Source organism: Sphaeramia orbicularis, chromosome 19 (assembly GCF_902148855.1).
Source record: "Sphaeramia orbicularis chromosome 19, fSphaOr1.1, whole genome shotgun sequence".
Taxonomy (NCBI): domain Eukaryota; kingdom Metazoa; phylum Chordata; class Actinopteri; order Kurtiformes; family Apogonidae; genus Sphaeramia; species Sphaeramia orbicularis.
Window position 1 is genome coordinate 3,898,846 of NC_043975.1, and position 23,278 is coordinate 3,922,123.

A 23,278-nucleotide genomic window follows, 5' to 3' on the forward strand; every position below is an offset into this window, starting at 1 on the left:
CATAAAGAAAAAATGCTAAAATACACAAATAATATGCTCAATCTCATTAACGTACGCATAAAAAATTTACTACAATACACTAAAACATTCTAAAATACATAAAAATATGCAAAATACACATAAAACATACTAAAATACCCAAAAACATGTTACAGTAAACTAAAACATGCTAAATATGATCAAATAAAAATGTGAATTACGTCTGAAACGCAACAAACATCACTATTCTGCGCTAGAGGAAAAAATGCTCTAAACATGTGTAAAAAAAAAAACCCAAAAACAAAAAACTAAAATACACTCAAGTACACGAAACAATACTCTGTCACACTAAAATACAGACTATACACAAAAATATTATAAAATACACAAAAAATAGATCAAACATATGGTTAAAAACACAGTAAAATACACTTAAAATATGCTAAAATACACAAAAAAAATCACTACCTGGACATTATAACAAGAGAAGAAGAAGAGTTTTAAAAGAAACATGGTCCGGTATGTGTGGACACACCAGGAAACCCAATCATTTTTTAATTTAGTACGAGATAGAGGGGTAATATATAATAATAATGAATATATCTGTAAATCAACACCATGTTTACGTTCGTTGCCATGTTTATGGAATGACTTCTCGTGTCATCTCGCGATAATAAATAAACAAATCATCGCATTTGTTGTTTGATGGAAAAACCGATATTAAGCACTTGTGTTTTTTCAACATTTAGTGAACATAGGTGACGTTTTGCGCAGATGTCCAATGGAAAAGTGACTAGTGAGTACACCCTGGTGTTTTGTGTGCGTTTGTTTGGTCACCTGCCCCTCCTCGTCGAACGCCATCACCACCACGGCGGCTCCGTAGCGCTTCACCGTGGCGGCTCTGACCAGGAACTCCTGCTCGCCTTCCTTCAGACTGATGCTGTTGACGATGCATTTGCCCTGGCAGCATCTCAGACCGGCCTCGATCCACGGCGAAGTTGGATGAGTCGATGCACAGAGGAACCTGAGGGTGAAAGAGGGGAGGGTCCTGAAGGGTCCACGGGCAGCGTTTATGGCAGATATCCACCAATCACCAGCCAGGACACAACTACACCTCACTATCTGCTCCACTTTTCCGTCTCTTACCCGTGCAATGTCTGGCTCCGATGCGATGAAGTTGCAGAACCGCGCCATGGCAACGGGCCCCTCCAGCATCCCCTCATCCATGTTGATGTCCAGCACCTGAGCCCCCATCTCCACCTGGGCTTTAGCAATGCTTAAGGCGTCCTGGGGGGGGGAGACCAGCACATGCACATTAGAATGGAGGGGAGGGGAGGGGAGGGGAGGGGAGAAGAGAAGAGAAGAGAAGAGAAGAGAAGAGAAGAGAAGAGAAGAGAAGAGAAGAGAAGAGAAGAGAAGAGAAGAGAAGAGAAGAGAAGAGAAGAGAAGAGAAGAGAAGAGAAGAGAAGAGAAGAGAAGAGAAGGCACTAAATGGAAGAAAAAAGAATAGAATAGAATAGAGGAAAGTAAAGTAGAATAGAATAGAATAGAATAGAATAGAATAGAATAGAATAGAACAGAAAAAAGTACAACAGAATAGAATAAGATAGAATAGAAAAGAATGAAGTAGAACAGAACAGAATAAAATAGAACAAAGTAGAATAGAATAAAATAACAGAATAGAAAAATACAGTGTAGAATAGAAAAATATAGAATAGAATAGAATAGAATAGAATAGAATAGAATAGAATAGAATAGAATAGAATAGAATAGAATAGAATAGAATAGAGCAGCAACTGACGAAAAACTGACTTTGTCTTCAAAACAAATATCTACAACCAATGTCACTGATTAAACTACATGAAAAAATTAATTTCTCGCCACATATAACCTTTACAAAATGATTTATCAGCATTTATCATAATATAATCCTCTGTGTTTTTTTTAGGTGTTTCCTTATATTTAACTCACTGATCAGGTAAAATATCAGAGTAATTCAAGGATTAGTCCATTAAAACAGAGAAAACTGAAGAAAAAGTGACTTCTTCATCAAAATCCCTCATTAACTGAACATAAACCCAGTGTGTCCATCCACTGTCACTGATCCAGCTCCATGGGTTTTACTGGTGAATCGATGTTGGAGAAGATGACGGTGTTTCCACGGTAACTACGGAGCCTCTGAACGTCCAAATGGGTCATATCTGATGACCATGAAAAGATGCAGAACTGCATTTTATACCAATTATTGACATGTACTGATAGGATTAATGGATCACCATGTATTAAACCGTTTAGACCAGTAGATGTTTTTGGACGGTGGTGGATGTTTGGGTCTTTATGGGTTAAAGTCTCACCTCATAATTTCCTGCCATGATTAGTTTGGCGAACTTGCGTGACCCGGCCACGTTACAGCGCTCGCCGATGTTTACAAAGTTGGTGTAAGGGCCGATTCTGAAGGGCTCCAGACCTGCCAATCACACATCAGAATCAGAATACTTTATTAATCCCAGGGGAAAGTATTGTTACAGTTGGTCTGTGCAAGTTTAATTAAAGTAGCAGGAAAGAAGTTATCAATATTACAAAAATATATGTATATTTATATCCACTATATGGACAAAAGTATGTGGACACGTTGAATTCAGGTGTTTTTTTTCTAACAAAACAATAATGACTAATGTCATAATATCGTTTTATATTGGGATAAATATCATTACAGTTGGTTAGTTTGGTTTAAATTATCTTTTCAGAGATGGTTTTTACTTAATTTCTGTCAACATTTTGTGTTTTTAATCAATGACTATGATTTTAAATGTTCTTCCTCTAAATTTCTAAAATATTTTTCCTGCTCTGACTGTAAATAATAATTTTCTACCACAACTAACCATCTACTTACTGTATAGTAGGGTGTTGTTTCTGTACTTTATACAACTAATTAGTAAGTGTTGGATTTGTTTAAATGTTTGAAAACAGTTTGTTTAAAAAAAAAAAAAAAAAAAAAAAAGCCAAAATGAAGATACAATACAGGGACTTTTTTTTTTTTTTTTTTTTTTTTTTTTTTTACATTTTTCTTCACCTTGTGCCACATACATGGTTTCAGTACGATTTTTTTTAACATAAGTGATATTTTAGGTCCTCTTATTGTTGATAGGATTAATTTTTGCGGCTGATTTACACCATATAGACAAAAGTATGTGGACACATTGAATTCAGGCATTGCTTTTCAACAGGGTCGAGCTACAAAACAATAAATGACTAATGCTACAATATAGTGGGATAAATATCATTGCATTAGTTAGTTTGGGTTAAATTGTTTCCTTTGTTTACAAAATGCTGCAGACATGGTTTGGACTTAATTTCTCTGATCACTGATTTTGTTTTTTGTTTTTTTTTATCCATGACTATGATTCTCAACGTTTTACCTCTTAATTTCTAAAATATTTTTCCTGCTCTAACTGTAAATAATAATTTCTACCACAACTAACCATCTACTTTCATCATATCTCACTGAGGAAGACAAATCTACCATTAAACTTTAAGGAAATATTAATGTTTTTATCTCAGATCATCATGAACAGGACATCTGACAGTTGTAGAAATGATGTGTCCAGTATTTATGTCCATATAGTTTATAAACACCATTTATCCCAATATAAAACTATATTATGTCATTTGGTCATTATTATTTTATATCCCAGACACCTGTTAGAAAAGAAACACCTGAACTCAAAGTGTCCACATACTTTTGTCCATATTCATGTAAGTCGTCATTTGTTAACTGACAAACCTGGATCTCATGCAACTTCTATTTGACGTTTTCCCAATAAAGTTTTCATTTTCTAGAAATATTGACGTTTATAAACTATATGGACATAAATATTGGGACACATCATGTCTATACCCTGTTCATGCTGAAAAAGTCAGGTGGAAACGTTGGCGTTGGTACCTGCGAGTTGTAGGTAGTCCTCATAGACCTCAGTGGGCGGAGCTCTGGGCGGACTCTGTCTGACGGCCTCAGATATGGCTCTGCAGGAAACAGGAAGTCGACGGTTTAATCAAAGCATAAATACATATCATGTGGTTTGTGCTGGTGAACGTGACGCCTACCTGATGTGTGCCGGCGTCGTCCCACAGCAGCCTCCGACTACATTCACCAGTCCGTCTGTGGCGAACTCCTACAAACACAACACCCACAGCTAAAACCACGTCAGTTGGTAAACACACTCGCTAGTTCTACCCGATAACTCGACCACAACTACCAACAGCACAAATGAAAAGTTCAACAAGACTTAAATGTGGCTAAATTACTCTAAAGCTGTGGTGTCAAACTCATTTTAGTTCAAGGGCCACATACAGCCTACTATGATATAAAGTGGGTAAACCAGTGGGCCGGACCAGTAAAATAATATAAATCAGGGGTGTCAAACATGCGGCCCGGGGACCAAATGCAGCCCGCCAAAGGGTCCAGTTTGGCCCCTGGGATGTTTTTGCAAAGTGCAAAAATTCCACAGTCTTGAATGAATAAAGCAAAAAAAAAAAATCAAGCTTGAATTAAGGAAAAATCTTGAATTAAGCCAAAAAATCTTCTATTAAGTTCAAAAAAATCTTCAATTAAGCCAAAAAAAAATCTTCAAATAAGTAAAAAAAATCTTCAATTAAGCCAAAAAAACCCCCTCAAATTTAGCAAAAAATCTTCAATTAAGCCAAAAAAATCTCAAATTTAGCAAAAAATCTTCAATTAAGCCAAAAAAATCTCAATTACGTAAAAAAAAAATCTTGAATTAAGCCAAAAAAAATCTTCAATTAAGTAAAAAAGTCTTGAATTAAGCAAAACAAAACAAACAATCTTCAATTTAGTAAAAAAATCTTGAATTAAGCCAAAAACATCTAGAATTAACTTAATTTTTTTTGTTTTAGTGCAATAAATAACATTAATTATGAAAATATTTACATTTACAAACTATCCTGAAACAAGAAAATGTGAATAACCTGAACAAATATGAACAACCTGAACTGTCTAAAGAAAATTCAGCCCAATTTCAACTCTTTTCTGCCTGTTTCTCCAGTGTTTAGTGTCTTTGTAAATCTGATCCATAATGCACATGGACAAATGATAAGTTCATGAATAATATTGTTAAAATTGCACTACATTTTCTTATGTTTAATTTAAATTTCAGTTTTTTCAAGGTTTTTTTTTTTTTTTTGGATAGTTTATAAAAGTAAGTATTTTCATAATTTAATGGGGTTTTTTTTTACACTAAAACAAAGAGAAAAATTTGGAGTTGTCATTATTTATAGATTATTATGTTATTATTTTTCTGGTCCGGCCCACTGCAGATCAAATTTAGCTGAATATGGCCCTGAACTAAAATGAGTTTGACACCCCCGATATAAATAATAGGATAAGAACTTATAAATAATGCCAACTCCAAAGTTTTGTCTATGTTTTTGACTGAAAAAGAAAAATTCTGTAATGAAACTGTTTACATCTACAAACTGTACTTGAACATAACATGAACAAATATGAACAACCTGAAAATTCTTTAGAAAAATAAGTGCAATGTTAACAATATTACACCTTAGTTAATCATTTATTCATGTTCATCCCAACTTACAGATCACAGTGGATCTACAAAATACACAAACATTAATAACAGCCAGAATATCGTTAAAATTCCACATACTTCTCTTAAGACATTTCAGGTTATTCACATTATTGTAAAAGGCTAGTCTGTAGATGTTATTTTATTTATTTTTTTTACACTTAAACAAAGAGGAAAATGTATGGTTTTCATTAGTTATAGGCTATTATGATAGTATTTTACTGGTCTGACCTAAAATGATTTTAACATCCTTGACTGTTAATATCGTCAATGTGATTTTTGCATTTCACAAATTCATCCCAGGGGCCAGATTGGACCCTTTGGCGGGCCGGTTTTGGCCCCCGGGCCGCTTGTTTGACACCTGTGCTCTAAAGTATAGAAAAAACACTTTAAAATAGCTTAAATGGACTAAAAGTTGGTAAAATCAGTATAAAAGATAGTAAAACTAAACAAAACTAACTGTTATAAACTGAACTGTTCCTTTATGAGTCCAACCTTGAGATTGGATGCTGTTACATCTGGTGTTTCATCGTAGCCTCCGAATGTATTGGGTAAACCTAAATAAAAAATAAAACAAATACAAAAAAGTAAAATAATGAAAACAACCACTCATAAGTGATATCATTACAACATCCTGACAGATCGGACACAAGAGGAAACATGACGTCAACTATTTTTGTGGCGAGATCCAAACAAAGTTTTTTCTACAACGAAACTGTCCTTGATTCATCACTATTTATATATTATTATTTATATTACCCTCTGCTTTTTTTTGGTGAAAATCTGAGATTTTTCTATATTTAACCCTATATTGCCAAACCAATCATATTTGATACACGAATTTTGAAGCCCTCTACATGATCAGTATGATATTTTCTTCTTGAAAAACCTGATGTATACAATTAGATACATGCAATACACAGATAATCCACCAGGGGGGAGGAGTTCATTCACCAGAGGCCTTTCTAATGACACGACAAGCCCAATCCAATCCAACTTTATTTGTAAAGCACTTAAAAACAACCACAGTGGACCAAAGTGCTGTACAGAAAAATAAACAAAAACCAAAATAACAGAGTAAAAAACAAGAATAGATTAAAAAACATAGAACAACTGTTAAAATAAAATTAAAAATTTAAAAATTTAAAAATAAATAAAATACAGAAGAATAGATAAAACTTAAAAGAAGAATAACAAGAATAAGACTGTCATTAATGAGAAAGGAGGCAGAACTTTGACAATTTTGAAAAGGAATTACCAATTATTAGACATGTTTGTGTTATATTATGTTTTTGTTCATTCAAAAATAATAATATTTGAGCATTGAGACCTGATGTATTAAATACGATACATAACTGAAAATCATACATGTTTGAAAAACATTTTTTTGGTTGTTCAGAAGGACCAATAAAGGCTCCAGGTTCAAAGAACTGGAATTTTCTGTCAATGATTTAATGGTTCAGGCTTTACAGAGTTCATTTACTGATCATGTAGATGTTCAGAGTAAATTCAAAGGTTATTTTATCAAAACAGAGAACACTGAAGAAAAAATGACTTTTTCAGCAAAAATATTTTATATATAAAATAATATACAGGATATTTTCCTGTTTAATTTACTGATCAGGTAGAATATCAGAATAAACTCAAGGATTATTACTGAGAAAATTTAGAAAAAGTGAGTTTTCATCTTGAAAACAAACATCTACTACATGAAATAAGTAATTACTTTCCTTCATTTAACCATTCCTAAATGGCTTATCACCATTTCTTTAAATATTACCCTTTAAATTATGTATTTTTCAGTGAAAATCTGGTGTTTTTCCACATTTAAGGCACTGATCATGTAGACGATCATAAACATAATAATTCAACAACATAAACATAAATATTTCTGGGTTATTGTGTTATTATGTTACTGGTGCAGTCAAGTTGAGATCATACTGGTCTGAATGTGGAACCTGAACTGAAATGAGTTTGATGAATCTGTGTATCATTCGTTCTTTACATATTCAATTGAGAATCCACAATCGGAAAACGAAAGAATTACTAATTATTTCATTACTAGGGGCACTGTACCTGTGGTGCCATTGTATGATAGCGCCCTCCCGTAGTGCAACAGCGGCATTGCACCTGTACGCCCTCCCGTGCTGCAACATTGGGACATGCGTCAGAAAAACACGAACCGGACACACACACGCCGGACACAGAACGTCCATTATAGTAGGATTCATGTACAAATCAAAAAATGAGTTGTTTTTCATTCTGTTGATTGTACACACAAATTAAAAACTGGAAATAAGCAAATGAATCAAATGTAGGGTTCCATGTTGACATTTTTGATATCCGATTTGGTATGACCCGGAAGTTACTGACTTCTTGGTGTGTTGATCTGGACAGTCGTGAGTTTGCTAGTATTCTGTCTAATGCATTCTGCGATAATGGAGAATTTCGTGTTATTCAGAGGCAGCAAACGCATTACTCTGGAGGACGACATGACAACTGAAAAAATGGTCAGGATCCTCCAGGTATTGTTTTGTTTAATACAGTGCATCCATGGTCGACAATCTAAGTAGAAGACACTTCACGAAACACACGAAGAAGTCGGTAACTTCCGGGTCATACCAAATCGGATATCAAAAATGTCAACATGAAACCCCACATTTGGTCCATTTGCTTATTTCCAATGTTTAACTTGTGCATACAATGAAAAGAATGAGAAACAACTCATTTGCTGATTTTTGATTTGTACATGAATAATGAAATAACGAGTCGTTTTTTCATTTTCCGATTGTGGATTCTCAATTGAATATGGAAAAAAACGAATGATTCACAGATTTTGTTGCCTGGTTTAAGTTTTTTTGTGTCATTACCTGCGTTGGGGTAACACAGAATAAAAGCCGTGGTGCATTTTCCGATGGCCTCGATGAAGGGCCTCATCTCCGTGGCTCCTAAAGCGCAGTTCAGACCGATACTGAAATGAAACCCCGACCCATGAGTCCAACCAGGTTCAGAGTCCAGACCAGGACCGCTCATACTGTGTCGTTACCGTGGCGAACGTCAACTCACCACAGAGGTTTAGCGTGAGACACACTGACCACGAAGGCCTCGCCCGTCTGACCCGACAGAGTCCGTCCACTTCGGTCCACGATGGTCCCTGAGATCTGGAGCACATCTTCATTATGCACACTATAGAAACAGTAGAACCTGGCAGTACTGGTGCTCTGGAGGGTTTATGTGTGGAAATACCACCACCGTACGAGCAAATTAAGTACAGGTCCAACCGCTGCTTTTTTTAATGACAATGGTCTGGCGCATTTTCAGAGCATTTTAAAAAGCAGAACAAAGCAGGTTTCTCTGGAGAGGTTTATAATAAAACCACCTGTGAGACACTGAGGCCAGAAAAAACAAATCAAGTGAAAAGAGAGAAAACGCCAGAAATTCTACCTGACGTTTTACTGAAAGGAGATTCTACTCCTGAGAAAATAATTATTTTCTGTCCAACTGCACTTTTTCAGCTTTAAAAAAAAAAGTGATTTTTGGGTAGTTTGGGTTTTTTTTTGCATAGTTTGGATGGTTTTTGAGTAGTTTTTTGATAGTTTTTGGGCAGTTTCTGGGTGGTTTTCGGGTAGTTTTTTTGGGCAGTTTCTGGGTGTTTTTTGGGTAGTTTTTAGGTGTTTTTTGGGTGGTATTTAGGTGTGTTTTCGGGTAGTTTTTTGGGCAGTTTTTGGGTGTTTTTTGGGTAGTTTTTAGGTGTTTTCTGGGCAGTTTCTGGGTGTTTTTTGGGTGGTTTTCTGCTGTATTTTGGGTGTATTTTGGGTAGTTTTTGGGTGTATTTTGGGTAGTTTTTAGGCATTTTTGGGTGTTTTTGGGTAGTTTTTAGGTGTTTTTTTGGGTAGTTTTGGGGTGTTTTTTGGGTAGTTTTTAGGTGTTTTTTTGGTAGTTTTTTGGTAGTTTTTGGGTGTTTTTTTGGTAGTTTTTGGGTGATTTTTGGGTTATTTTGGGGTTACTTTTAGGTGGTTTTTAGGTGTTTTTTGAGTGGTTTTGGACTGTTTTTTGGGTTATTTGTTGTTTTGGGGCCGTTTTTGATTGTTTTTAGGATGTTTTTGGGTAGGGGTTTTTTTGTGTTTTTTGGGTTGTTTTAGGGTAGTATTTGGATAACTTTTGAGTGTTTTTTGGATGATTTTAGGGTGGTTTTTGGGTAATTTTTGTGTGGTTTTTGAATGGTTTTGGGGTTGTTTTAGGGTAGTTTTGGATAATTTTTGGGTGGTTTTTTTGGTGATTTTTGGGTGGTTTTGGGGTAATTTTTTGAGTGGTTTTTGAATGGTTTTTTGATTGTTTTAGGGTTGTTTTTGGGTCATTTTTGAGTGGTGTTTGGGGGCTGGAATGGACTAATTATACTTCAGTTCATTTCAATGGGGAAACTGATTCATGAAAAGAGCAAATTGCAAAACAAGTACAGTCATGGAAGGATTTAAACTGGTACTGCGAGGTTCCACTATACAGATAAAACATGTAAACAACTGGTCAGAATTCCTCTGTTAGATCATGTTGTTTAATGCCTTGTCCAAAATAATGTGGATATTTTTACAAAACAGACATTTTCTCTCTCTGTTTGCTCCTCTTGTCAACATTTAAAGGGGGATTTTTAACACAGGGATAAACTTACAAATATGGGTTTCCTTTGGTAGCTCTTCTCAAACAGCAGGTCGATGGCGAACAGTGCAGCCTGGAATGAGAACAAGAGGTCATGACATTAAAATCTGAAAATCTGCTTCTGTAGACATGAAAAAATGAGCCTACAGTACACATGTACAGTATATATGAAAGAATGTAAAATGTGTGTAAATATCTGTATAAACCCAATATATACACATCAGAGGAAGTTATTAAAAGCAATAAATAAATAAGAAAAAAAAAAGAAAAAGAAAATCTGTTTCTGTAACTTCAACTCCAACCAACAGATCACAACTATTCCCAGATCCTGTTGAAGCATAATACTGTAGAAATTATTATTATTTTAGATCCCACTTCCAAAATTTTAACAATACAACTTCTTTTCCCAAACATCTGTGTAACATTGTGTGTAATGCACATGTATGAATGATAAGTTGAGGTATAATTTTGTCAAAAATTGCACTTATTTTTCTTAAGAAATTTACATTTTTTCAGGTTATTCACATCTTTTTTGTTTGGATAGCTTGTAAATGTAAATATTTTCTTAACTTCATATTTTTTATTGCACTAAAACAAAAAGAAAAAATATTATTTACAGGCATTTATGTTATTATTTTACTGCCATTATACTTATTTGAGATTAAATTGGGCTGAATGTGAAACCTGAACAGCCCTGATCTACGACACTGAAGAGTGCAAAAATTATACTAAAGTTATTAAGAGTCAAAGGTGTCGTAGTTGTTTCAGTTCAGATTCTACATTCAGCCCAGTTGTGATCTCAAGTAAAATAATGGCATAATAACCTATAAATAATGAGTTCACATTTGAAGCAAAATTTCATTGTCAAAAGTATGCATCGGATCAGTATCAGCAAAACTAATCCTAAAAAAAATTGGATTGGAAGCAAAAAAATCCAGATCGGGACATCACTAACGATTACGTATTTCCGGGAAGTATGAAAAAGGTCAACTGCTTTGTCAGTGAATGAACATACGTGACGTTACCTTAGCGTTAGCTGTGTCAAAGATGGTTTCTACCAATAGGATGTCAGCTCCTCCGTCCAATAGACCTCGGACCTGCTCTGAATAGGCCTCCACCAGTTCATCGAACGCTGCACAGGACACACACTTCAATCACACACCACTCACTGTGGCTGCTGTAATACTAATGTACATGTTCGTAAGCGATGAACAGCTGCTCGTACTGATGTTCCTGAAGTCCGGCCTCTCCACCGACGGTGACACAGACAGGGTTTTATTGGTTGGACCGACCGCACCCGCCACGTAGCGTTTACAACCTGAAAACACGCCAACACACTCGTTACAGGAGACCCGCACCGTCACACAAACGCCACACACTGCTTAAGAAATGGCTCATGTCGTGGCTACAGCTGCGACGGGTGAGATTCCAGTTACCGGTTTGTTTGGACACGTCGTCTGCGGCTCTCCTCGCCAGCTCTGCAGACGCCTTGTTCAGACGGTAGGCCTGTAACAGAACCAGCAGAAAACAGGGAATGTGAAGGACAATGAAATGAATGAAAAACAGACAGAGGGACAAAGCTGGACTCTTAACGTTTCTACACCTATTTTACATAGTTTTTAATCATTCTATTATTGAAAGTCTTTTAACCTTTTCTTTTCTTTGCTTTTATAATAGACCGTCTGTGAAAGACAAGAACAGCCTCAGCAGCCTCATTAGCGTTCACAAGATCTTTTAGGGTTCTGGGGCGGGGCAAACGTCCTGCCCCCTCAAATTAAAGTTTCCGAAGAGAGGGAAAAGGAAAATTTTGCAGCGGGAGGCTTAGAGGAATTAGTAAAATATCTATAGGTTTCACTTTCACTTTATGGCAGGGGTGGGCAATCCTGGTCCTCGAGGGCCAGTATCCTGCATGTTTTAGATGTTTCCCTCTTCCAACTCACCTGGTTCACATGATAACCCCATCATCAAGCTCTGCAGAAGCCTGATAATGACCTTCAGGAGTGCTGGAAGAGGGAAACATCAAAAACATGCAGGATACCGGCCCTCGAGGACCAGGATTGCCCACCCCTGCTTTATGGTCCGGTAGTGATGCACGAGTCAGGTTTTTTTAACCCGCGGGGCTTTTGTGGAATTATTTGACCCGACCAAACCCGCCCCGCAAATAAACTGACATAAATAAATAAATAAATAAATAAATGAATAAATAAATACATAAATTGACCGCCCCAGTCCAACCTGCAAGTAACACCCTGACGTGCACATCACTAACATACAGCATGGAACGCACCCCCATATAATACCTGGATGGACCCGTCCATAGACACACTACAGCAGCGGCAAACATACGACCCGTGGGCCAAAACTGTGCAAAGTGCAAAAATTATACTAAAGTTATTAAGAGTCAAAGGTGTCATACTTGTTTTAGTTCAGGTTCCACATTCAGCCAAAATGTGATCTCAAGTAAAATAATAGCATAATAATCTATAAATAATGACTCCAAATTTAAATCAAAATTTCATTGTAAAAAGTCAGTATTGGATCGGTATCGGCAAAACTACTCCTAAAAAAATCAGATCGCAAGCAAAAAAATCCAGATTGGGACATCACCAGATCCTAGTATTGTGATTTGTATTATATCACCAAATTTTTGCCTACACACACCCCTGTTAGTCATCATGGTTTTGTATCCCAGACCCCTGTTAGAAATGAAACACCTGAATTCAGTGTGTCCACATACTTTTGTCAGTGTGGTGTATTGTAGATTGTATCTACCTGTTTATGTTAGGAACATGTTCAGATTGCATAAAAATAATGAAGCACCAGGTGGAGGATGTCATGTGAAAGAACAAACTCCCATTTGTGGATTTGCTCAGACTCAGACAGAGATAAGTCGACTTGATTAGATTTACATCCACAAAGAGGACGGACTGAACTCTGACCTAAAATGCACAAATCTACTCACACAGACTAACAGAGGACATCAATGCAAACAAGTGGAGTTTGGTCAAACATGTGGATTTGTTTTTAGATGGAGGACTGTGTTTTGTTTGTGTTCTTCGTAGATATGGATGGAATTCCAGTGTAAACAGTGACGTAATGGCGCCTTCCATCAGTCGTATGTTCACCTACACACTGATACTGTTTTAGGTGGGTCTGTGCATTGTCACCTCAGATTACAGCAAACAACGGCGTGATTCAGCACTATATGCATGTGGCTTTGCACGGACTTCTGGGAAACCGTGGCAGTGTGTATCCGTCGGGTTCACAGAGAACCTTGTAGCAATGAGGAAGATAAGGGCGAGGTCACAGAAGTGGGTGAAAAGTGTATGGAATTCTGTAGTTCATCAAAGCTAACGGTCACAGAGTACATTTTCATGCATATTTATCCAATATTATAAAAAGGAAGTGGACTCTGTGTGTCTTGGGTATCACACTAAATCTGTACAGAGCTGACAGCTGCAGTTTATCATACTTATGTATTTTTGGTCAAGGAACAGACTAGCAAAAACAGCAAGTTGATAGGACCAATATTTTGGGAGATATCAGTAATTTTGTTAATTTTGTTTTTTTGTTTGTTTGTTTTTCTAACTTGTCTTGTCCAGCATCATAACAGCAGAATGGTGGTCTGGCTGCCTTTTTGTGCTGAACTAATTTGCTTTGCCAAGGGAAACTTCATAAAGTATGTAGCGACTTCAACCACTTCCATATTTTTTGGGACTGTTCGGTTAGAAGACCTTAGTGCAGTGCTTTTCAACCTTTTTTGGCTCGTGACCCCATTTTAACATCACAAATTTCTGGAGACCCCAGACATTCAAAACAGAGACATTTTTTTTGCTAAAATTAATTAGTTTTTGATCATGTAATAGTTTGCTATACTATGTGGCAAAGAAACGTTAATTTTAGAGGACATTTAGTCTATATAATGTATATTATTATGGACAGAGGCAGTAAATCCAGGTGTAGATTACTGCACAAAGGGAGAATTTTATTTTCCTTGGTCTGGATATGTACAGTCAGTCCAGCTGTGATTTACAAGGCTGACAATTAATACTGAACAAACAAGAACTCAAACTATGAATTATGAAAGAGCTGCAGCATCTGAAACTGACCACAATGAACATGTGACAGATAAACAGAACCACAGCGCTGCAGTTTCACAACCACAGTTTGTCTGTTATGGATTGGGATGGTCTCTGTCACCTCACCATATATTTTTTATTAGTGAGTTGTTGTTTTTTTCATCAATTACTGGAAATTTCAGACAACCCCATTTGTCAACACACTAGTTTATACCACAGGAGTCATGGGACAGGACATGACCTGTCAGGATAAGTGACAGTTTACTTATTTATTTATTGAGCAGGTGAACAGTTTTAACCCTCCAGTATCCTCCCCATAGGGGTCATTTCTAATCACCTAAAGCACATGATCTGCACAGCGCTGTAAGAATGACAAAACGTTTTTAACTTGTTTACATTTTCTTCTACTTTATTAACTTGAGCCATGAACAAAAATACCAAATACTCAATAACTGTTATATTTTCAACCCTTTAAATGCCATGTTTGTAATGTAAACAAACTGTATTTTTGATGCAAAAACACATTTTTTTTAATATACTACATAAAAATGTGATTTTTTTTTCCTTTATATTTTGCAGCCTGGCATTCCTCAATGATTAACACCAATATTGGTTAATATGCATGATTTTTTTTGGTGCTCAGTCAAATGTTAAATGCTATAATGCGTGCATTTTGTACTCATTTGGTAGAAGGGTGTTAGTGTAGGAATTTAACATTGTTACCTCCATCGAGGAAGTTATGTTTTCATCAGGGTCTGTCTGTTTGTTTGTTTGTTGGTTTGTTTGTCTTTTAGCAAGATAACTCAAAAAGTTATGGTTGGATTTGGATGAAATTTTCAGGAACTGTTGATACTGGCACAAGGAACAAATGATAAAATTTTGGTGGTGATGGGGGGGCAGCACGACTGATCTGCCTTGGAGGAGGTCTGTGCTCTCCGAGTGCTTTTCCAGTTTACAGTGTTCTGATTTTAGTGGATGGGTCAGAATTTTAAAAATCATACAAAAATAAAAACCTTTTAAATTCTGACCTAAAACAAATTGTGAAAAATAATATGACTTTTTATAACACAAAGTACAAAGTGTGCATAATATGCAAAGGGTTAGGGTTAAGGTTAACCCTAACCGAGTTAAAAATGTGCTTTGGGTGTTTACTTTATTGGTGGATTTATTGTGATTTTTATATAATTATTAAATGCGTACCATGTGTTCCAGTCCGTAGTCGGCCTGAGCAATGGACGTACTGCTGAATGTGTTGGTCTCTATGATATCAGCTCCAGCCTGGAGGTACTCCTGTAACACACACAGAGCACAAAGTTTAACACAAAACACACACAAACACAGCCATGGAAACACAATGACACCCTTCACTTTAAGCTGTGTTTGACTTTCATCACAAATTCTTCTTCAAATGTGTAAAACTCCAGTGATATCCTAATCATGACTAATCCATTAGTCTGTCCATGCTCATACACCTGAAACACTTCCCTCATGTGACTCTATCACAAGCCATTCGTCTGTTTACATATGAAACCAAAATGTCAGTCGGGCCTTTTCAGAAATTTTGTCACAAAGTGCATTGTGGGAATGGGAATGCCACAGCAGCAACAACCATGAAAACAACAAGCAATGAACCCGTGTCCGCTACCAGGTCAGAACAAACGGAACGAATCACTGTATCTTATAATATGGGTGTGTGATGGTGAAAAACAATACTTAGACATCAGTGTCATGGTATTTTGGGAATATGTCATTGTGTAGGTTTATCATACACTGGAAAAAATGCTCCTCTAAAAACAAGTTCAATAAATAAATAAATAAATAAATGAGTAAAAAAACAAGATATTTTTGCTTGAATTAAGCAAAAAAAACCTGCCAATGATCAAGTGAAAATTATCTTGGTAAGATTTCTTGAAATAACATGTTCAAGGTCTACTGTCTAAAAATCAGCTCTTATATCTTGATGATGAATTTAAGTTGTTCAATTCTCTGACAAAGTTTAAAAAATGTCTGAAGTATAAGATCATTCAGGAATATTAAGTGGAGATGGTAGAAGGGTTTTTGTTGTTACTGATTCTTTTGTTATAATGTGAATCCTCCATGATGTACACATTTAATTTAATGTAAGCGGTGTGTCAGGTAAAAAGGAGAGGTAAAAATAAGCTTCTGCTTCCTTTTTTTTGGTTTTTGTGTTTATGGTGGTTGTTGTACTGTGTGTGGTGATTACTGTGCAAACCAAAAATAAACCATTCATTCATTTCTCACAGAAAAGGTACTCTTTCGGTGATTATGTCTTATTTTAAATGTCATGAGATATTTTTACTAGAAATGAGAAAAACACACTGAGTAAGATTCAGATTTTTTCCAGTGTACACGTACTGTGAAGAGTAAGTGAGCGGTGGGGGCGTGGCCATACTCTGTATGTCTGTGAGGCGTATATACCATCTCTCTCTCTCTCTCTCTCTCTCTAATATACGTATATATATCATTTCTTCTGATTCTGATGCAGCAAAGCATCATATGTTTGTATCTCACAATTTTCCATGAGCTCAGGATTTTAAAGGATTTTTTTAGCATAAAAGACACGACTCTTCCCTAAGTTTACCCCAAATATTTACAATCAATCAACAAATGATGTGAGGAAATGTGTGAAAACTGGAAGTGAAAAAACATCCACATATCTACAACTACAGAGACTACAGACACATTAGTAAAGAGCTGGTGCTGCTGACGTACTGAGCTCCATTCCACCAGAGTGGACGTGGAGTGTTTTCTCTGTATAATCCACAGACACCACAGTGGACAGTGGACACACTGTTGTTCTCCTGTGGACAGCGCTGAGCTCTGTGGTTAAACACAACATCTGAACCAGTGAGAGGTCAGAGTGGGACGGCAGTACAGGTCTGACAGGATGTCCAACACACACACACACACACACGCGCGCACACACACACACACACACACACACACACACACGCGCACACACACACACACACACACACACGCACACACACACAATAATAATAATATAACAGAAAAATACAAACTCTCACTCAGTGAATTCACATCTAAACATGTGTGTTTTATGATCCATGAACAACTGATACAAGGATTTATGTGTATGTTATAGATGATGTGTGTACATTGTGTGTATGTTATAGATGATGTGTGTACATTGTGTGTATGTTATAGATGATGTGTGTACATTGTGTATATGTTATAGATGATGTGTGTATGTTATAGATGATGTGTGTACATTGTGTATATGTTATAGACGATGTGTGTATCTTATATATGATTTGTGTACATTGTGTATATGTTATAGATGATTTGTGTACATTGTGTGTATGTGATAGATGATGTGTGCATATTGTGTGTGTGCTATAGATGATGTGTGCACATTGTGTGTATGTTATAGATGATACGTGTACGTTGTGTATATTGTAGATGACGTGGGGTTGTGTGTATATTGTGTTACCTTGTGTATATTGTAGATGATGTCAGGTTGTGTGTATATTGTGTTACCTTGTGTATATTGTAGATGATGTCAGGTTGTGTGTATATTGTGTTACCTTGTGTATATTGTAGATGACGTGTGGTTGTGTGTATATTGTGTTACCTTGTGTATATTGTAGATGACGTGTGGTTGTGTGTATATTGTGTTACCTTGTGTATATTGTAGATGACGTGTGGTTGTGTGTATATTGTGTTACCTTGTGTATATTGTAGATGATGTGTGGTTGTGTGAGGCTCAGCAGGTCGTTGTTGCCCTTCAGTGGACGTGGATGTTCTTTAAACTCATTCCCTCTAAAATCCTTCTCTTCGAGCTTATGCTGCTGGATCATCGTTCCCATCCCGCCGTCTAGGACCATGATCCTTTGCTGCAGCACTGCTCGTAGCTCAGACTCTGCAGAAATGCATTCTGGAACCGAAAAGACACCAGATAATAAACCTCAAACAGCCGATGACGACCGAAGCATAGACTGAACTAAACTGTTTAATACCTGCTGATCCATTAATCCTATCAATACATGTAAATAATTGGTGTAAAATACAGGTATTCGTCTTTTCATGGTCATCAGATATGACCCATTTGGATGCTCAGAGGCGCCGTAGTTACCATGGAAACACTGTCATCTTCTACACTATTAATTCACTAGTAAAACCCATGGAGTTGGATCAATGACAGTGGATGGAAACACTTGCTGTTTTTGTTTTTTTAATATATATTAATAAATAAAATGAACTAAAACAAATAAAGAATGCACAAAATAATAAATAATGCAGAAAAAATCAGTACAGAATTTAGTAAAATAAAGAAAAAATGAATAAAATAGGGAACAAAATGAAAAAAATAACCAAAGTAATCAATTAAAAATAAAACAAAATAAGTAACATGAAGAAAATAAGCCACAAACTGAAGTAATTTAAAGAAAAAAATATTTTTAAAAAAGGGGAACAAAATGAACAAAACTGAATAAGAAAATTTACAAAATGATAAATAAAATGGATAAAATAAGCAGAAGAATTAATAAAATCAAGAAAAATTGAAACATTGAATCACCAGTAAAACCCATGGAGTTGGATCAATGACAGTGGATGGACACATGTTTTTGTTTTGTTTTGTTTTTTTCAGTTTTCTCTAATTCTAATGTAATATCCCTCAATTTTACTCATCAACTGATCCGAGATGATCAGTGAATTAAATATAGGAAAATACCAGATTTTCACCGGAAAAACATGAAATAAAGAGGATAATATTACAATAAATGGTGATAAATCACATAAGGTTAAATATACAAAAAATTCATTTGGGAATTGCCACAAAAGAAGCACTGGGTTTTTATGAGTAAAAAGTAAATAAAATATAAGGAAATACCTGGTTTACACCGAAAAATGCTAAATGCAGAGCATAATATGATCATAAATGATGATAAATCCCATAAAATTCATGTATTCATGTAATTTGACAAATAATGGTTGTGGATGCTTGCACTGAAGATGAAAAACTCACTTTTTCTTCAGTTTTCTCTGTTTTAATGTAATAACCTTTTAAGTAACACTGATATTTAATAAACATGTGGATGATCAGTGAATTAAATATAGGAAAATATCTGGTTTACACGGGAAAAAATGCAAAATGCAGACTATAATATGATCATAAATGGTGATAAATCAAATAAAATTCATTTATTCATGTAATTTGACAAATGACAATGGTTGTGGATGCTTAATATGATCATAAATGGTGATAAATCCCAGAAAATTAATTTATTCATGTAATTTGAGCAATGATAATGATTGTGGATGCTTACACTGAAGATGAAAAACTCACTTTTTCTGCACTTTTTTCTGTTTTGATGTAATAACCTTTTAAGTAACACTAATATTAAATGAACATGTACATGATCAGTGAATTAACCCTTTCATACATGAATTATGAGAACCTTAACCAAGATTTTTTTTTTCCTGAGTGTTTTTATTCCTCTTTAGGCATGAAAAAAAAAAAAAAAATAGTGCGATTGAATTTTTTTATGAACCTATTTTTCACTGAGTTACAAAAATGTCCACTCAGCTGGACAGCATGCATTAAATTTTTGAAGCAAAGACACATATATTTAAAACCCATCATCATAAGGTGATATACTGTGTGAAAACTATGAAATAAAAACATTTTTAATGCAGCTAATCTGATGTTTTCTCACATTTTGTCATATTCTAATACTAGTTATGGAGATAATACGCAAAAAAAAAAACAAAAAACAAAAACTTTTTGTTTGAGAAAATTAGCAGTTGATTTACATTCAAATATGTTAATGCAGATCAGGTTTATCAAGAACAGCAAAGTTACATTAATGGTCTGAATGTCAGTGTAGATGATGTATGAGCGTCCACTGTGTTGGCTGATATCCTCTTGAGATCCAGGAAAGTGAAAATCTTTAGCTTTTTTTATATTTAACAGTCATCTTGATTGGAAACTGCATAATGCAACAGTTTTTTCAGATACATTTTTAAACTTATATTCATTTATTTATTTTTTTTAATAGAATATCCTTTGCAATGAGCAGCATTTTATTATTATTATTATTATTATTATTATTATTATTATTATTATTAAAACTGTCAAACTTTAGTCCCCTGCAGAGGACAAAAATGCATTGCTGGGTCTCAGGAGGACATGGAATTAAAACAACTAAACCCATGAGTATACAAGAGAACAGCTGGAGAATATCTGTCCACTGTAGTGACCACTATGCATGAAAGGGTTAAATATAGGAAAATATCAGGTTTACACTGAAAAATGTAAAAATGCAGACAATAATATGATCATAAAGGGTGATAAATCCCATAAAATTCATTTATTTATATAATCTGACAAATGACAATGGTTGTGGATGCTTAATATGATCATAAATGGTGATAAATCGCTTGGAAAATGATAAATGTAGAGGAAATTTCAGTAGGAAGTTGCCTATAAAACACTTGTATGTTTTCAAGGGTTCATTAAAATATGACTGAGTCTGTTGCGGAGCTCGTGCAGGTCTGGAATGATTGACAGTCCACCAGGTTCACCTACTGTCATTTATGCTGTCATCTTAGCTAACAGTCCACACCACGGACCACTAACAGCTTTATTCAGCCACTTCCACGCAGACATAAACACACGTGTACGAGTGGACTGGAGCTCCACGGAACGAGCCTGTAAACACGGCGGAACCCGCGCGCAGCCCGGGCTGTATTTACCGGCGTCTGCGGGCTGTCCGTGGACGGCGTCCGTCGGAGCCATCTTGTCCAGGGCCAGCCTCGAAAACAGGCCCGCGGTTCGTCCGAGGAGAGAACGGAGAAGAATCCTGGAGCACAAAGTTCCACCAACAACTTCAATGAAACACACAGACAGACGGACGGACGGATGGAGGGACGGACACGCGCACACGGACCACCAATGAGGAACGGACACATCCGGCCGAGGAACTCACAATAAAGCACCTCCTCCTTCTTCTTCCGCCTTTCTTCGTTTTCTGTTTTTAACATCCTGTCTTCTGTTTTCCCTCCTGTCTTCTTTTTTTCCTGTTTTTCCTCCTTTCTTCTTTTTTCCTGCGTTTTTCCTCCTTTCTTCTTTTTTCCTCTGTTTTCCTCCTGTCTTCTTTTTTCCTCTGTTTTTCCTTTTTTTCTTTTGTTTTTCCTACATCTTCTTTTTTACTCCATTCTTCTGTTTTTCCTCCTTTCTTCCCCCCCCCCAATCTTTTACACCTATTTTATCCTCTGTTTTTCCCTCCTTTCTTCATTTTTTCCTCTGTTTTTTTTCCTCCTTTTGCTTTTTCCCTCTGTTTTCCTCCAATCGTTTTAATACTGTCTTATTTTTATCTGTTTTTTCAACTTTTATTTTTTGTTTTATTTTTATTGTTTATCTAATTTTTCCTTTTTTTCTTTCCTCTTTTCTTCTTCTGTTTTTCCTCCTTTCTTCTTTTTTCCTCTGTTTTTCCTTCTTTCTTCTTTTTCCTCTGTTTTTCCTCCTTTCTTCTTTTCCCCCTCTGTTTTTCCTCCTTTCTTCTTTTTTCCCTCTGTTTTTCCTCCTTTCTTTTTTCCTCTGTTTCCTCCTGTCTTCTTTTTTTCCTCTGTTTTCCTCCTTTCTTCTTGTTTATCTCATTTTTCCTCCTTTCTTTTCCTCTTTCCTCTTTTCTTCTTCTGTTTTTCCTCCTTTCTTCTTTTTCCTCCGTTTTTCCTCCTTTTTTCTTCTTAGTCTCATTTCCTCCTTTCTTTTCCCTTTTCCTCTTTTCTTCTTCTGCTTTTCTTCTTTTGTTTTTCCGCCTATCTTGTTTTTCCTCATTTCTTCTTTTGTTTTCCTTTCTTCTTTTTTCTTCCATTTTTCCTCCTGTCTTCTTTTGTTTTTCCTCTTGTCTTCTTTTTTCCTCCGTTCTTCTGTTTTTCCAAATTTCTTCTTTTTTCTTCTTTCCTCTGTTTTTCCTCCGATTTTTCCTCCTTTCTCCTTTTTTCCCTTCTTTTTTCTTCCGTTTTCCCTTTCTTCTTCTCTTGTTTTTCCACTTGTCTTCTTTTTTCCTCAGTTTTTCTGTTTTTCCTCCTTTCTTCTTTTGTTTTTTCCCTTCTTTTTTCTTCCGCTTTACCTCCTTTCTTCTTCTTTTGTTTTTCCACTTGTTTTTTTCCTCTGTTTTTCTGTTTTTCCTCCTTTCTTCTTTATTCCTTCTTTCTCTGTTTTTCCTCCTTTCTTCTTTTGTTTTTCCTCCTTTCTTCTTTATCCCTTCTTTCCTCTCTTTTTCCTCCTTTCTTCTTTATTCCTTCTTTCCTCTGTTTTTCCTCCTTTCTCCTTTTTTCCTTCTTTCCTCTTTTTTTCCCCGTCTTCTTTTGTTTTTCCCTTCTTTCTTCTCCTTTTTTCCTCCTTTCTTCTTTAGTTTTTCCTCTTTTCTTTTTTCCTTTTCTTCTGTTTTCCCATCAGTTTTTCTTCTTCTTCTTGTGTTTCCCTCCTTTCTTCTTAGGACATATTAGTATCTACTCTATCTAGAACCCCTGTGGATCCACAGGTTCTAGATGTTCTAGTTTTTCTGCTGTTGTGTATTCCTACATGCAGTACCACATCTGTCCAGCAGTCACCGCCAAAGTGTTCTGGCCATAGGAACGTGATTATAAGACTATTATTTTCCAAAATTACTAATATCTCTGAAAATATTGGTCCTGTCAATTTACCGACAGATTAAATGTGGAGATGGGACTGTTCTTCAGCTGTAGGTACAGAATTGGCCTGGTCAAAACACACACACACACACACACAGCCCGTCCAGTATTACATGGTATAGGTTTTGGAATACAATAGCCTGATAATCATATTGAACTCTTTGGCGGTGACTGCTGGACTAATGCGGTACTGCATGCATGAACACAGCAGAAAAATGACCACTTCTAGAACCTGTGGATCCACACGAGTCAACGCACTAGTTCTGTTTTCCAACATATACA

General features: G+C 35.9%; 1 pseudogene; it reads right to left on the reverse strand.

Moving 5' to 3' along the window:
• LOC115410445 (methionine synthase-like) overlaps positions 1-21,223 on the reverse strand; it is a 22,043-nt pseudogene extending 820 nt beyond the window's left edge.
• Positions 21,224-23,278: the final 2,055 nt, after the last annotated feature.